Here is an 18,511-nt window from a genome sequence, read left to right on the forward strand (position 1 = left end):
CTGAGTCGATGATGGTGATGCAGTTGCCGTGGGTGCCGGCGGCAGGGAAGGAGATCTGAGGCGGGGAAATATGGTCATGAGTCGTGATGTCTGGTATGGTGGATGCTTCTGTCGATGGAGCAGCTCAGGTGAGGTGGACGACATCGTGACAGGAGCAGGACAAACCACACAAAGTTTTCTTCAACACCTATCTGTAACTGAAGTGATTCTGTAAGGGCTCCTTTGGCTTGCAGGATTCTAAAAATGTAGGGATAAGAAAAACACCAGAATAGGATAGGAATGCACATGGGAAACAAAGCATTTGTAAACATAGGATTTCTGTCAACTTGGGTGTTTGTTTCACAGGAATTGGAAGAGCACAGGAATGCAAAGAAACCTGACCAAATTAAAGTGAAACCATATGAAAGTGTGTACACTTGGAATGTTATTATGCCACTAATGCACTTAGTCTTGTTTTCATGCATAGGATTTTAAAAAAGTAGGTCCAGGTGGATGTTTTGCTCCATTCCTTTCAACGAAATGCATGAATAATTGAATAGTAGAGTACCATAGGAAAATTTCCTATTGCTATGTTTTTCCTTCACTTTTTCCTTTGAACCAAAATAGCCCTAATGGATCTACATGAATGTAGATTAACAAGTGATGCGACAAGTGTACACCCTCTTTGGCGTAGCCGTGTCGACCTCAGCATCATTGGGTTGGTCACTGAAGAAGTTGCGGCAGAGGTGGCTGTTGGAGGTGTGGAGGAAGATCTGAGGCATCTGTAGACAGCGTCCAGGGTACTCCTTTGTTGTGATGCATGGTTCCGTCGTTGGAGCAGCTCCGGTGAGCCATAAGATGTCGAGGCTGAAGCAGTACAAGATAGACATTGTTAATCTCAAGTGGGATTCTAATAGTATCTCCAATAGACGATGTAAAATACATTGCCAAAAAGTGATAGATGTAAAATTTACATCACCAAAAAACACCTAACTACAACAGATGAGGTAAAAAATTGTTGACTCTGAACTTAACTGTTGAAACTGAAATTTACTGTGGAATCTAAATGTTACTGTCTAAACTGAACGCACTGGTAGCAGAGAGGCACTTCACATGTAGTTTAGGTCGCTCGAGCACTACTAGTAGAGAAATAGTGATCTAAATCAGCAAGCAATCGACAGGGAACAACATATAGCAGCCGGAGCAGCAGCGCCTAGAGGAGCAACACGGACTAGAGCCAGAGCAGCAACTCGTGTAGCTGCAGCAGCCCGCGTACCAACATCAGCAGCGCGAGCAAGAGAAAGAGTAGAGCAACAGCACGAGCGAGGGGAAGAGCAGAGCAGCAGCGCGAGCGAGCCAGAGATAGAGCAGCAGCAGCACGAGCGAGCGAGCGAGAGCCGGAGCAGCAGCATCACATAACCGGCTGGTATGGACGCCGCTTCTGAGGGAGCCTCACACTTGGGGAGAGTTTCCATGGGGATGTCGCCGGCAGCGCCGGCTTCAAGGTAGCGGCACCGGGTGCAGGATCGAGCACTGTCAGCGCCAGGAGGTCGAGTTAAGGAGAAGGTGCGATGCGATGAGTGTATAACCTCTTTGGTGGCGCCGAGTAGGCCTAGGCTTTGTCCGAGGAGTCGGTGAGGATGTTGTGGTTCCGGTGGAGCAGGTTAAGGCGGCGCTGTGGGGATGGATCAGCCGCGATAGACGAGGCTATCGTTGGAGCAACTCCTTGGAGGTGGAGGACGGGGGCGGCAGAATCGGCGGGACAACGAGATCGACAACGGATCCTCATCCGGGGAGGTGGATGAGGGACGTCTAGCTGTTGCGGTGGACGATGTCGTCGGGGAAGAGGCTCCAGCTAGGCAGCGGTGGGGTGGCGGACGGAGGAGGGTGGGGTTTCGCAGCTGGAGAAGAGAAGTTATGGCGGCCTGGGATTTCTAATAGCGAAAATGAAGTGATGGGAGGGGGGAACCATGACTTACGGACGCGCTTGTCCAAAATGTAGGGTGTGTTACAAAAGTACCCCCGCCGATTTGAACTAGCGGCCCTTTCGGCTCAGGGTTAGAAGCGGGATTTCGCGTGTCGGGATTTGGCAGCTGAAAAGAGTTTTCGCGCGCGTTGTAATTTCGGGATAGCAAGGCGCGGGTTGTGAATGTGCGAGTTTTGGGAGCACGATATCTGAATTTTCGGGATAACAAGGCGCGGGTTGAAATTTAGGGACAAGCCTCACATGTACTAACACTACTGCAGGATACTGCTAACGGGACAGTATGATCAGAGACCCTTTGCCGAAACTGTGTGTGATGCAATAATCGCAAACGGTGGTGTAAAACACCGTCAAAAAAGGTGCAAAACGTTTGCAATGGTGGAGCCATCAAACACGGTTCGGATTTTAGTTGCGTGTGCGATGCAGGACACATGGTTAATCCATTCAAACTGTCTGCGATGAGGCAGAACAACAGAAATGGGCAGCCATAACAATGTGTGTGCGATGCATGACACACGGTTAATCCATTCGAACTATTGGCGATGAGGTAGAACAACAGAAACAAGCAGCCATATCAATGTGTGTGTGATATACGACATACGGTTGACTCGGACGAACTGTTTTCGATTAGGGAACAGAACAGAAACGGTTCAACTTAACAAGATGTGTGTGATATGCGGCATACAGTTCACATGGATGAACTGTTTGCGATGAGCCAAAAGAACACAAACGAGTCGTGTAAACAAGATGTGTGTGATATGTGGCAACCAGCCGACTCGGATGATCTGTTTGCGATGAGAAATTACAACACAGATGGTCAATACAGTTACTTCGTGTGCGATTCTGTGTGTACAAAAAACTTTGAAAAATGCAAACTAGTTGCTTGCGGTGGCGGAGTATCGCACACTAATCATACACGCAAATGTGTACGATCAAGATCGAGGACTCACGGGAAGATATCACAACACAACTCTAGACACAAATTAAAATAAAACAAGCTTTATATTACAAGCCAGGGGCCTCGAAGGCTCGAATACATAAGCTCAAAAACACAAGAGCCAGCGGAAGCAATAATATCTGAGTACAGACATAAGTTAAACAAGATTGCCTTAAGAAGGCTAGCACAAAAGTAGCAACGATCGAAAAGGCAAGGCCTCCTGCCTAGGACCTCCTAACTACTCCTCGAAGCCGAACTCCACGTAGAATCATCCTCGGGATCTCTAGCTCCTGGACTCCAGCATCTGGTTGCGACAACCAGGTATGGAAAGGGGAAAAGAGGGAGAAAAGCAACCGTGAGTACTCATCCAAAGTACTCGCAAGCAAGGAGCTACACTACATATGCATGGGTATATGTGTAAAGGGCCATATCGGTGGACTGAACTGCAGAATGCCAGAATAAGAGGGGGATAGCTAATCCTGTCGAAGACTATGCTTCTGGCCACCTCCATCTTGCAGCATGTAGAAGAGAGTAGATTGAAGTCCTCCAAGTAGCATCGCATAGCATAATCCTACCCGGCGATCCCCTCCTCGTCGCCCTGTTAGAGAGCGATCACCGGGTTATATCTGGCACTTGGAAGGGTGTGTTTTATTAAGTATCTAGTTCTAGTTGTCATAAGGTCAAGGTACAACTCCGGGTCGTCCTTTTACCGAGGGACACGGCTATTCGAATAGATAAACTTCCCTGCAGGGGTGCACCACATAACCCAACACGCTCGATCCCATTTGGCCGGACACACTTTTCTGGGTCATGCCCGGCCGCGGAAGATCAACACGTCGCAGCCCCACCTAGGCACAACAGAGAGGTCAGCACGCCGGTCTAAATCCTATGCGCGCAGGGGTCTGGGCCCATCGCCCATTGCACACCTGCACGTTGCGTACGCGGCCGGAAGCAGACCTAGCCTAGTAGGCGTTCCAGTCCAATCCGACGCGCGCCGCTCAGTCGCTGACGTCACGAAGGCTTCGGCTGATACCATGACGTCGAGTGCCCATAACTGTTCCCGCGTAGTTGGTTAGTGCGTATAGACCAAATGGCCAGACTCAGATCAAATACCAAGAGCTCGTTAAGCGTGTTATTTTGAAGTAACCGCGGACGCCGTCCAGGGCCAGGCCCACCTCTCGCCTAGGTGGTCTCAACCTGCCCTGTCGCTCCACCACAAGATCCACCCAAAGGGCCGTCGGGACAAAGGTTCTTTCAGCCCCCAATCCGTGAATCACTCGCGGGTACTCCTCGAGCCGACCGGACTTTAGTCACCACATGTATCATGTATAAAGTATATAGTATATACCCGTGATCACCTCCCGAAGTGATCACGACCCAGTAGTATAGCATGGCAGACGGACAAGAGTGTAGGGCCACTGATGGAACACTAGCATCCTATACTAAGCAGTAGGATAGCAGGTAAGGGTAACAACTGTAGTAACGATGACAGGCTATGCAGCAGAATAGGATTAACCGAAAGCAGTAACATGCTACACTACTCTAATGCAAGCAGTATAGAGAAGAATAGGCGATATCTGGTGATCAAGGGGGGGCTTGCCTGGTTGCTCTGGCAAGTAGGGGTCGTCAACAGCGTAGTCGGTCGGGGCACCAGCAGCGACGTCGGTCTCGTAGTCTACCGGAGAGAAGAGTGGGAAGAAACAAAGAATATAATGCAAACATAAGCATGACGATGGAAGACATGACAATGCGTGGTGCTAGGTGTGCCCTAACGCGGTAGGAGGTGGTACCGGCCAAGGGTTTCGTGTTTTCGGACAGATGAATCGGAGGGGAAAAGTTGCGAGTTTGCTATGCTAGGGATGTGTGGCGGACGAATGGGCTGCGTATCCGGATTCGTCTCGTCGTTCTGAGCAACTTTCATGTACAAAACATTTTCATCCGAGTTACGGTTTATTTTATATTCATTTTTAAAGATTTAAATCAATTTATAAATTATTATTACTAATTTAATTCGAAAATGGCATTACTGCATCAGCATGACGTCAGCATGACGTCATCAGTCAACAGAGGTGTTGACTGGGTCAAGCTGACGGGAGGGTCCCGCATGTCATTGACTGTTTAGTTAATTAACATTAGTTAATTAGGTTAATTAGCTAATTAGGTTAATTAAATAGGATTAATTTAGTTAATTAATTAGTTAATATTTTTATTTCTTATTTACTATTTTCTTTAATTCCTTTTTTAACGTTCTGGTACTCGGGTGGGGTCCGACTGTCATTGGGCCAGGGGCCTTAACAGGTTTGGGCGCTCGGGTGCGGGTGTCACCCGAGCGGGCGCTGGGCAGCGGGCGCCGTTGCAGGCGAGGCGCCCATCGGGCGGACCCGAGGCGACGGGGCAGGCGAACCCGGCCGGCGGCTGCGGGCACGGTGGCGAGAGACGGGCACGCGCGGCTGGGCGCAGGTGGGTGCGGCCAGGGCGCGGAGGGAGTGGAGCAGGCGCAGGGGAGTAGAACTCCGGGCGCGGCCACGGGAGGTCGCGGGCGCGACGAGCACGTCCCCAGAGCGAGGCAGGGCGTGGCCCCGGAGCGAGGCAGGGCGTGCCCCCGGGCAGGCGCGCGTGCAAGGACCCGGCCACGGTGGGCGCGCGGGGGACGCTGGTCCAGTCGCGACGCGGGGAGGAGGCCGCGACCACGGGGCAGCATCGGGCGGACGGCGAGTGCGGGGAGAGGAGGAGAGGCCGAGAGCCTCACCGGGGTTGTAGGGGACGGGGCAGTGGGGCGTGGGGAGGGAGGGGGACGACGTTCCGGCGCGGCAGTCCGGCGAGGTGGTGATGAGGAAGCATGGCGCTTGGCGATCCGGCGACGGGCGCGGGGAAGACGACGTCGGGCAGCGCCGTGCGGCGAGTCGTGGTCGTCGGGGCGCAGCGGGGAGGCGTTCGACGAGCGGCGAGGTGGCCCGGCGAGTCGGAGCGACGGGCGCCGGCGGTGCGGCGACGCGCGGCGTCAGGGGCGACGAGGCAAGCCCCGATCCAGATCGGATCGGGGGGAGGAAGGAGAGCGTAGTGGGGGGGAGTGGGTGCGATGGGCTAGGGTTTCCCGTCGGTGGGGGTAGGTTATGGGGACTGAGGGGGGCGGCCCGGGCCTGGTGGCCTGCCGGACCAAAGGCCAGTGAGGGGGGGGGTCCTTTTTTTCATTTTTGTTTTATCTTTTACCTTTTATTTATTTTCTTTTCTGTTCTAAATTTTATTTCCCAAATTGTTTTAGTTTGGTAAAATATTCAATTAGCACCTAACATTGTAACATTAATTATACCACTGCCACAATAACTTTGGCACATAGCTAAAATAGTTTAGTATTTTGTAAAATATATTAGGAGTATAACTAATTGTTTTGCTGTTGTTTTAATCACTTTAGGGTATTTCATTATTTTATAAAGATGTTGTTTCTCCACCAATAATATCCATGATTTATTTGTCACATTAAGAACATTTTAGTTTTGACTTTTGAAAACTTTAATTGTTTGACTTGATTTTAAATTTGAAATTTGAACGGGATTTGAATCCTCACAAGATTAACAACAGTAATCGTGACGACGTGGCATCATTAGCGGAGGGTTACTGTAGCGTAACTATCCGGGCGTCACAAGTACTCGTGTGCGATGATTAGTATGTTACACATACGTTTCCTTATGTTAACATGTGTGTGAATTTGCAATATGGGCAGTTAATATGCAAATGCCTTCTGGACATCGGGCACACGCTTAAACTCAATGAACTGTGTACGATATTAATAATTTCCATGAAAATTTATGAACTTGGGTAACAGCATTTGAGTAACATATATATAGTGGTTACACTATTTGACAAAAGGAGGATCTTCGTAACACGGTTTTGACAACCATATGGTCCATATCTACATACTTAACATAGTAACAACTATCACATTTTAAGAGGCTAAGGGCCAACAACCATATGGTCCATATCTACGTACTTAACATATATAGTAACAGCTAACACATTTTAAGAGGCTGAGGGCCAACAACCACAACTATCCACTGGAAGCAGCTTGATCACGGTGACTCGGCATCTCATCAATGAAAAGGAAGAGCCCTCCTGTGCCTTGGTAGAGCATGAGTAGAATAGTGTCTCCAATTTTCCAATATGGATGCATTGCCACAAGAAGCGAGAACTTGTTAATTTGAATGGTTCCATTTCTATGGGAAATGCAGTACCTTGCAATCACTTTGGCGTTATTAGCAGGCACAAGTGTAATTCGACCACGTCGGGAAATCGATCCAGGAACTGCTACAGGGGGCAATTTCTGTTGACATGTAGAATAAAAAACAATTGTAACATATCGTTGAAGATATATATAGTTTATGAGCATCAACATTAAAATAAGACTTTTTACCAGCGTTTTGTGCAGACAATTGGTCTTGTTCAGTGTGTGCACCATAGGTCTAATTAATCCCATCCAAAATCCAACGTTCATACGCTGTGCTATCTCTGTCAGATTATCAACAAAGTTTATGACATGCTTCAAGTCCTTCCAGTGAAATTCGATACACTTAGTAACATACATATCGTTCACTATGCATCCAACATATCCTTCTTAAAAGGTGGAAAGGTATTATTTATTCAGAACATGGCAGAAGAATATATAGTGCGCATAAATTGGTAAATAGAATTTGTTACTGGCTAGGAACGGAGTCAGAATATGATATCACAATTGGTTGCTTAAATAGTAATATGACAGCATGGAGAAAGTTAAAAGGACACTAACCTCGATCAGACTTTGATCGGCTGATGACGTTGGGGAAGTAAACATCCATGTTAATTAGACCAGGCTGTGGTGCAGGCACTAGAATTTTATTGTCAGCTTTCAGTTCATAACACTTAGGCATTTTTCTCCAAAGGTCCGCATTAAAATAGGAGTGACCATGTTTATCAAGTTTTACGCTAACCGTCATTGTAAATCCATGCTGCGTTGTCAACATGACATCCTGGGAGTCATCAGCAAAGTAAAGCCCAAGATTTCCTTCTACTCCTGTTCTTGCAAAGCAAGGGATGTACTGCTTGAAATGAAAATTAAGATCGTAAATTAGATATATTGAAATAATAGAGCAAGATGCAAATATGGGAGTAACTGATAGAACAGATCCATATATAGATGAAAGCAAAGCACAAAAATATAGAATTAAAAATAGATAATGTAACAAAGATTTGGTGCAAATATATAGATAATGTAGCAACAGACGGTATATGTTCACAAATTTAGGCCATGCCGACCGTGGTAGGTTGAGATTGAACATACCGAGCACTCCCTGAAGTCATCCGTAATGGTGAGATAGAACTTCGTTTCTGACTGGCCACGACCATAGTTGCCTGACTTGTGCTCGCACTGTAGACACATGAATGAACACCCACGAATCAGGTAGAACAAAAATAATTCCACGGTGATTTCCACCGGTTGATTAACAGCGATGGACGAACTGCGATAAGAGATGAGTGAATATTTTGCTAATTAAGTTGATTACCTTCTCCATGAGAAAAATCACCGGCCCAACCCCGCAGAAAACCCCAGTCGACCAGAGTCTAGAATGTCGGTGCAGATAGGCGGCGGAAAGCGGTAGGGGCGAAATCCGGTGCCGATTGGAGCACGACCTATGCCCGCCGCCAACAGCCGTCGAGCTTAGGGTGCAGAGTTGCAGAAGAGTCTGTGGCGAGTGAGTGGGGACGAAGTGGGCGAGGGTTTCCTTTTTCCTTTGGCATGTGTGAGTGAACACACACGGTTCGCAGAGGCGGCAGAGATGAATTGTGTGCGATAGTAAATCACCGAGATTGAATGGGAATCCAAATTTCCTTTGTCCTTCATCCATGAGTTTTTTTTCTATGATGAACATAAACCCTACTAATCACCGTGTTCAAATTTGACACTTTTCCGGGTTCATTTACAATATTTAGGGGACTATGTGCATTTTGTAGGCATTAATGCACATAATTCAAATTCAAACAATCGGTGCATGAAAGGGTGCACAAGAACGGTCTGGAAAAACCATACTCGTGGTATTTAGTAATTTCTCAAGCCTTTTACAAGGAATGGGCAGAGATTTCAATGGAATGCGTGGCAATAGTCAACCACAAACACGTCATTTACTAGGTTATCAACTATAGAATAATGAAATATGTGCTTGAAAAACATGACGGCTGGCATGGTGCCATGGTATGGCCTCACCGTGCCCTGGTTAAAAGCTGAGAAGGTTTGATTTATGTCGTCATGCACGCTCTTCATAAATCGAACCATCACCAAGGAAGTTCAATGCTTTCGAGAGGGAAATCACCAAGATTGAAGGGGAATCCAAATTTCCGTCCTAGTTTGTCATTCAGTTTTTTTCCAACGATCAACATACCGCCTCAAATGCAACGTGTTCAAATTTGACATTTTTACGAACTCATTTACCATATTTAGGGGATTATGTTTATTTTCTAGGCATTAATTATGCACATAATTCAAATTCGAACAATCGGTGCTTGAAAAGGTGCACAAGAACGGTTTGGAAAACCATGCTCGTGCTATTTAGTACATTCTCATGCCTTTTACAAGGAATGGGCAGATATTTCAAGGAAATGTGTGGCAATAGTCAACCATAAACACGTCGTTTACTGGGTTAACAACTATACAAAAATGAAATACATGCTTGGAAAACATGATGCCATGGTATGACCTCACCGTGCCCTGGTAAAAATGTCATCATGCACGCCTTTCATAAAACGAACCATCACCGAGGAAGTTTCATGGTTTCGAGGGGGAAATCACCAAGATTGAAGGGGGATCCAAATTTCCTTTGTCCTTTGTCCACGAGTTTTTTTTCTATGATGAACATACAACCTGCAAATCACCGTGTTCAAATTTGGCACTTTTCCGGGTTCATTTGCCATATTTAGGGGATTATGTGCATTTCCTAGGCATTAATGCACATAATTCAAGTTCAAACAATCGATGCATGAAAGGGTCCACAAGAACAGCCTGGAAAACCATGCTCGTGCCATTTAGTAAATTCTCATGCCTTTTACAAGGAATGGACAGATATTTCGATGAAATGTGTGGCAATAGTCAACCACAAATGTTTGTTTGTTGGGTTTCAACTATAGAAAAAATGAAATAAATGCTTAAAAAACATGACGCCTGGCATGGTGCCATGGTATGACCTCACCATGCCCTGGTAAAATTTGAGAAGGTTTGGCTTATGTCGTCATGCACGCCCTTCATAAATCGAACCATCACCGAGGAAGTTCCAAGCTTTCGATAGGGAAATCCCCAAGATTGAAGGGGAATCCAAATTTTCGTCCTAGTTTGTCATTCAGTTTTTTCAAACGATCAACATACCGCCTCAAATGCAACGTGTTCAAATTTGACATTTTCCCGGGCTCATTTACCATATTTAGGGGATTATGTGCATTTTCTAGGCATTAATGGACATAATTCAAATTCGAACAATCGGTGCATGAAAAGGTGCACAAGAACAGTCTGGAAAACCATGCTCGTGTTATTTAGTGCATTCTCGTGCCATTTACAAGGAATGGGTTGATATTTCAAGGAAATGTGTGGCAATAGTCAACCATAAATGCGTCGTTTACTGGGTTAACAACTATACAAAAATGAAACACATGGTTGGAAAACATGACGCCTAGCGTGGTGCCATGGTATGGCCTCACCATGCCCTGGTAAAAATTGGAGAATGTTTTCCTTATGTCGTGATGCACGCCTTTCATAAAATCGAACCATCACCGAGGAAGTTTCATGGTTTCGAGGGGGAAATCACCAAGATTGAAGGGGGTCCAAGTTTTCTTTGTCCTTTGTCCACGAGTTCTTTTCTACGATGAATATACAACCTGTAAATCACCGTGTTCAAATTTGGCACCTTTTCGGGTTCATTTGCCATATTTAGGGGATTATGTGCATTTCCTAGGCATTAATGCGCATAATTCAAGTTCAAATAATCGGTGCATGAAAGGGTCCACAAGAACGGCCTGGAAAACCATGCTCATGCCATTTAGTAAATTCTCATGCCTTTTACAAGGAATGAACAGATATTTCGATGAAATGTGTGGCAATAGTCAACCACAAATGTTTGTTTGTTGGGTTTTCAACTATAGAAAAAATGAAATAAATGCTTAAAAAACATGACGCCTGGCATGGTGCCATGGTATGACCTCACCATGCCCTGGTAAAATTTTGAGAAGGTTTGGCTTATGTCGTCATGCATGCCCTTCATAAATCGAACCATCACCGAGGAAGTTCCATGCTTTCGAGAGGGAAATCCCCAAGATTGAAGGGGAATCCAAATTTCCGTCCTAGTTTGTCATCAGTCTTTTTCCAACGATCAACATACCGCCTCAAATGCAACGTGTTCAAATTTGACATTTTCCCGGGCTCATTTACCATATTTAGGGGATTATGTGCATTTTCTAGGCATTAATGGACATAATTCAAATTCGAACAATCGGTGCATGAAAAGGTGCACAAGAACGGTATGGAAAACTATGCTCGTGTTATTTAGTACATTCTCATGCCTTTTACAAGGAATGGGCAGATATTTCAATGAAATGTGTGGCAATAGTCAACCACAAATGTTTGTTTGTTGGGTTTTCAACTATAGAAAAAATGAAATAAATGCTTAAAAAACATGACGCTTGGCATGGTGCCATGGTATGACCTCAACATGCCTTGGTAAAAATTTGAGAAGGTTTGGCTTATGTCGTCATGCACACCCTTCATAAATCGAACCATCACTGGGGAAGTTCCATGCTTTCGAGAGGGAAATCCCCAAGATGGAAGGGGAATCCAAATTTTCTTCGTTCTTTGCCCTGGAGTTTTATTCTACGACGAACATACACCCTGCAAATCACCGTGTTCAAATTTGGCATTTTTCCGGGATCATTTACCATATTTAGGGGATTATGTGCATTTTCTAGGCATTTAGCACATATAAATCCAATCCAGCTACAGGTGCACGGGTGTGATGTGAGGGACGTGGATTGTCGTTCGATCGCGGTGCATCCTACGGTGCACACACGCGATCCGCATGGCTAGGGTTCCAGCCAATCATAACGCAACACACAATAGGCTCAGCACACTGATGTCTCCAACGTATCTATAATTTATGAAGTATTCTTGCCATGTTTACAATAGTTTTATATGATTTTGGTATGATTTGATTAGAACTAACCCGGACTGACGCTGTTTTCAGCAGAACTACCGTGGTGTTGTTTTTGTGCAGAAATAAAAGTTCTCGGAATGCGATGAAAATCAACGGAGAATTTTTCTGGAAAATATAAAAAATACTAGAACGAAGAGTTACCGGAGGGGAGGCCCGTGGGCCCCATGAGGGTGGAGGGCGCGCCCACCCCCCTAGGGTGCGCCCCTGTGCCTCGTGGACTTCCCGGGGGGGCTGACTTGTTCTCGACGCGAACCCCTCCTATAAATACCCAAACCTCTAGAAAATAACCTAGATCGGAAGTTCCGCCGCCGCAAGCCTCTGTAGCCACGAGAAATCAATCTAGGCCCTCTCTGGCACCCTGCCGGAGGGGGCCATCATCACCGGAGGCCATGAAGGAGGATCCCGGAGGGGCCATTATCCCCATTGAGGCCAAGATCCAGAGGGAGAACATCTCCCCATCCAGTGGGGAGGCCATGGAGGAGGAAGCACAAGGGGGAGAACCTCTCCTCCTCTCTCTCGGTGGCGCCGGAGTGCCATCGGGAGGGGAATCATCGCCGCGGTGATCGTCTTCATCAACGTCACCATCATCATCACCATCCTCATCTTTTTACGCGGTCCACTCTCCCGCACCCCGCTGTAATCCCTACTTGAACATGGTGCTTTATGCCACATATTATGATCCAATGATGTGTTGCCATCCTATGATGTTTTGAGTAGACATCCTTTGTCTTTGGGTTGATTGATGATCTAGGTTGGCATGAGTTGTATGTTTTATTTTGGTGCTGTCCTATTGTGCCCTCCGTGTCGCGCAAGCGTGAGGGATTCCCGCTGTAGGGTGTTGCAATACGTTCATGATTCGCTTATAGTGGGTTGCTTGAGTGACAGAAGCATAAACCCGAGTAAGGGGGTTGTTGCATATGGGATAAAGGGGACTTGATATGTTAATGCTATGGTTGGGTTTTACCTTAATGATCTTTAGTAGTTGCGGATGCTTGCTAGAGTTCCAATCATAAGTGCATATGATCCAAGAAGAGAAAGTATGTTAGCTTATGCCTCTCCCTCATATGAAATTGCAATGACAACTACTGGTCTTGTTAACAATTGCCTAGGATAATTCCGCACACCGACCCATCATTATTCCACACTCGCTATTTATAATATTTAGTAATATATTCTAACTTTATGATAACAACACCTACTTTTATGTTTTAGCTCTCCGATATCATGCAAAGTTATCCTCTTCATACCCACAACGTAGTTTTATTTCTCGTTTCTAGTTGGAAGCAAACGTTCGGTGTACGTAGAGTCGTATCAGTGGCAGATAGGACTTGAGAGAATATTGATCTTACCTTTAGCTCCTTGTGGGTTCGACACTCTATACTTATCACTTCCACCATTGGGAATTGCTACGGTGATTCCCTGCACTTGGGGATTATCACGCCACTGTTTCTGGAAGCGACGGAGAAGAACCGTGTGCGATAATGAACGAGCAAAAATGTAAGGGAAGCCAAATTTCTGTTGTCGTTTGTCGTTGAGCTCTTGAATACCATCGCACTGTACGGCTGCCCGGCCCCTCTGTCCCAGAGCTCTCTCCATGCGTCGTCCATGGCACTGTGGCGCACAGTAACTGGTAAGGAAGCGATGGCAGCCCGCTGCGCTGCGTTCCTCGCCGCCCATGACCGCACACATGGTAAGGAAGCGATGGCATCTCGCCGCGCCGATTTCATCACCGTCGGCGGCCAGACAGTTACATGGGCGGACTTTGAGGCTGCCATGGCCGAATGGGTGGTGGATCTAGAGGCGGCCAAAGCCGCACAGAAGGAGCGAAAAAGGCAGAAAGCAGTCAAGAAAAGAGAGTCCCGCCGCTGCAAGAAAAAGAGGCTGCACGCCATGGTGAGGAGAGCTTGGCAGAGATCGAAGCACGGTGGGCTGCCGCCTACAAGGCCGGGAACGAGAACGCCGGCGTCTGGCCAGCATGCCCCGATGGCAGCATGTGAGAAGTAGTTTAAGTTTGTAGTATTATAGCAAATTACCAGTAGTACTTTAAGTTTGTAGTATTAACGTACAATGTCGGCAAGAGCATCCTTTGAGAGATTTGAGCGTTGATTAGCATGTGTGCCCGTGTGCATTTTTTTGTGTTAATCATTAGAAGATCACAAAACACATGGTTTCTATGTCGTACCCGTCTGCATTTTTTTGCGTTAATGACCCATAAGTCAGTTACCTGTGCGATGTTTCCTAATAAACCAGGCGTACCATTGACCGAAAAAATCAAGTACACGTGTACATTTTTTTGGAGACGGGATCTACCAACTTTGTTTTTTTCTCGCACACGAGTATTTTACGCGCTTCATCTGCGTTGTGTGTTTCCCCCGCCCAAGTTTCAAGTTTAGCAGCAAAATTTTCATTAGGCGCGCGATTTCAGAATTTATTCCTCCAACCACATCCCCACCCTCAGTATCCCCCCCTTGCGCCTCCCCCTACCGACATTTCAAACCGCCGCCGCCGCAACCACAGCTTCAACCACAACTACGTTCTGCTCGGATCCAGTCAGGTAACCCACCGATCTCTATCACGGCCCCGACCTGATTGCTTAAATGGCGCCTGCGAAACATCCCCATGCCTCCAAATCCTCCCCCCCCCCCCGCCAGGAGCTGATGGCGGTCTATGGCGTGATGGCCGCTGTGTGTGCAGACTCGGAGGAACACCTCGCCTCCGCCGCCTCCGCCGACATGGTGTAGGCTCTGGCCCAGATGAAGTCCCCCAGCGACTACCCCCCAGGACTTAACAGGTAAGACCTGACCAGCTAAATCTTACCAATACCACTTGCAACGGCTATGATTTGTATGGTTGATGTATTAAGCATGTCCGTGCCTTGTTTATTTTAGTACTGCACACTGTGTGATGTTCAAATATTACCGTGTCCAGCTCAATTTCACCAATACGAGCAACAAACTTACAATACATGACTCAGGATATCACTAGAGATGCTGCCCATTTGCTATTTTTAGTGGATGCTAACCCTGTTGTACTTAACATGCATGTCCATGTACTTACGCAGGGTCATAATGGCCGATGCTTTTGTTTGCCGTCGAGGTGAGCTGCATCCCATGTCTTACAGTATTTCACATAATTTGTGCAATTACATTTTAACTTCTACCATTTACTGGTTGCCTGTAGGTACACATGTCAGTGGCACTGATCCATGCTTCGACCCAGAGGAACAGCTCGCCTCCGCCGTCGCTGACTTTGGGCGGGCTCTAGCCAAGATGAAGTGCCCCAGCAACTACCTCTCATGACTTACCAAGTATGTACTCGGCAGTTCAATCTTACCAATACCAGTTGCAATTATTGGCTATGTTCTGTACGGTCAATGTATTAAGCATGTTCTAGTAAACATCCCTAAAACGTTTTTGCTACTTTCCCTACCTTTTTATAGACATCTGGGCCATTCTCTGCTCTGGCAGCACCTGCCTTGTGATGTTTAACTATGCCAATCGCATTTTTATCAGTACCGGTTTCAATGTCTATTAAGCATATTGCAATTAACAGTTGAATCCATTTTTAAACAGTTGTATTTCAATGGGTACAAACTTACAAAACATGACTTAGGATGTTGTTAAGCCTGTTGCAATTAACAGTTGTATCCATTTTTTAATCTGTCCATTTGGTACCATGCTACTCTCCGCAATGAAGATATACTAGAGATGCTGCCCATTTGCTATTTTTGGTGGATGCTAACCCTGTTGTACTTAACATGCTTGTCCATGTACTTACGCAGGGTCATAACGGCCGATGCTGTTGTTTGCCATCGAGGTTAGCTGCATCCCATGTCTTACTGTATTTCACATTATTTGTGCAATTGCAGTTTAACTTCTACCATTTACTGGTTGCCTGTAGGTACACATGTCAGTGGCACTGATCCACGCTTCAAACCAGAGGAACAGCTCGCCTTCGCCGCCGCTGACTTTGGGCGGGCTCTGGCCACGATGAAGTGCCCCATCAACTACCTTTCAGGACTTACCAAGCATGTACTCACCAGTTCAATCTTACCAATACCAGTTGCAATTAATGGCTATGTTTTGTACGGTCGATGTATTAAGCATGTTGTAGTAAACATGCCTAACACATTTTAGCTCCCTACCCTTTTATAGACAACTGGGCCATTATCTTCTCTGACAGCACCTGCCCTATGATGTTTAACTCTGCCAATTGCATTTTTATCAGTACCGGTTTCAATGGCTATTAAGCCTATTGCAATTAACAGTTGTACCCATTTTTAAAGAGTTGTATTTCAATGGCTACAAACTTACAAAACATGAATTAGGATGTTGTTAAGCCTGTTGCAATTAACAGTTGTATCCATTTTTTAATCCGTCCCTTTGCTACCGTACTACTCCTTCGAAATGAAGATATCACTACAGATGCTGCCGTTTTATTACCATTTTCTATTTTTGGTGGATGTTAACCCTATTGTAGTTAACATTGGCTTTCCATGTACTTACACAGGGCTAAAATGGGCGATGCTGTTGTTTGCCGTCAAGGTTAGCTGCATCCCATCTCTTATACACCATCTATTCCTAAATATAAGTATTTTTAGAGATTCCAATATAGACTACATAAGGAGCAAAATGAGTGAATCTAGATTCTAACCTAAACTATATCTATAATTCTATATACATCCGTATGTAGTTCATATTGAAATCTCAAAAAAAAAACTTGTACTTAGGAACATAGGTAGTTGTATTTTACATCATTTGTGCAATCTCAGTTTAGCTTCTAACATTTACTGGTTGCTTGTAGGTACATATATGAGCGGTACTGATCCACGCTTCGATCCCTTTTGCGTATGGGGCAATGAGATATCCATGAACAAGCGTCAAGTGCGGAAACTAAGAAAGATTGTTAGGCAAAAAAAGGGTGATTGGAATTAAGCTCTTTATTTACACTTAGTCGAAGACAACAATGAACTTTAGGGTGGTAAGTAATGTGTTGCCTTTTCCCCCTGCCCACAACAAGTTACTCTATTAGACCTTAGTATCTGATATTTTTCTATTTTCAGTGGTTTCCAAAGCTATTTACTGATGATTACCTTGCAAACTACATGACCGGAGTGGAGGCAACTAAGGTTAAAGTATATAATTCATGCTACCATGATAATGCTCTAGAAGTCTTCCTGAAGGCGGTGAAGGATGGGCGGGCGATCGTCACAAGGGGTTGGACAAAAGTGGTTCATGCCTATGGCATGCAGGAAGGCACATTATGGGCATTCCGCTTCTTCAACACCATCGGCAGTCAAAATGATTTACACTTGTCTCTTCACCTTTACCGCCTTTAAATACAGTGGTTCATCATAGTTAATTGTTGCCTAATCCTGCTATTACTGAACATATTGTACTGGCAATTTTATTTATGCATTCGTTGTTGAACCATTGTGCTGAGAATTTGAATTGCACGTTTCATATTTCAAAATTTCCAATTCGAATAAAAATTACAGCAAAAATAAAAAGAGAACGGACGGTCATGGAACTTTGCAAACGGTTCTCACAGTAAAAGCGCTTGTGATGGATAGCCCAATGCCACACAATTTTCTACATCAAATCATGTGTGATGTAGTTAATGAAAGCAAACAGTTAACCAAGGCAGAGCGTGTGTGGTAGTTACACCTTTCACACACGTGCGTATACATAAAACTGTGTGGGATGTACATACGAACGGAAACGTTTTCCCTGGATTGACTGTGTGGGATGTACATACGAACGGAAACGTTTTCCCTGGATTGACTGTGTGGGATGTACATAAGAACGGAAACATATTCCTTGGATTGACTCTGTGTGATATACATACGAACAAAAATGTTTTTCTGGGATTCACCGTGTGGGATGTACGTACCTACGGAAATGTTTTTCTCGGATTACCGTCTGGGATGTACATACCTACGGAAATGATTGGGTTTCGATGCCTCGCCCGATCACACACGGCCCCAGCCTGTGTCCCAGGAGGGCCTATCCCCGACAATTTCTGGGTCGTGTCGGAAGGACCCCCAATCGCCCACACTCACTTGGTGACGGTTCCAAATGCCGTCGCGGAAAGGGGTTAAAAACCGTTTGTATAGCACTGACGCGCACCAGTGTAATGTATGTACCAAATCAATTCACACTTCCCTCAATGAAAAAAATAAAACTATTTGCACCACACAAAGAGAGAGTCTTGTCCCGTTTTACTGTACAATACAAATGCTATTCAAATCTATGAATCCATGTTATGTCCAATTAAATTTTTTCGCTGGCTGTATAATGCATGTAACCTACTCAGACGAACATTTTAGTGCATTCCAAATGTCTATACTACCACTGCAATTCAAACTAAATTTGAATTCGTTTATCTATTTGA

The sequence above is a fragment of the Aegilops tauschii genome, chromosome 7 (genome assembly GCF_002575655.3).
Source record: "Aegilops tauschii subsp. strangulata cultivar AL8/78 chromosome 7, Aet v6.0, whole genome shotgun sequence".
In the NCBI taxonomy this organism is placed as follows: domain Eukaryota; kingdom Viridiplantae; phylum Streptophyta; class Magnoliopsida; order Poales; family Poaceae; genus Aegilops; species Aegilops tauschii.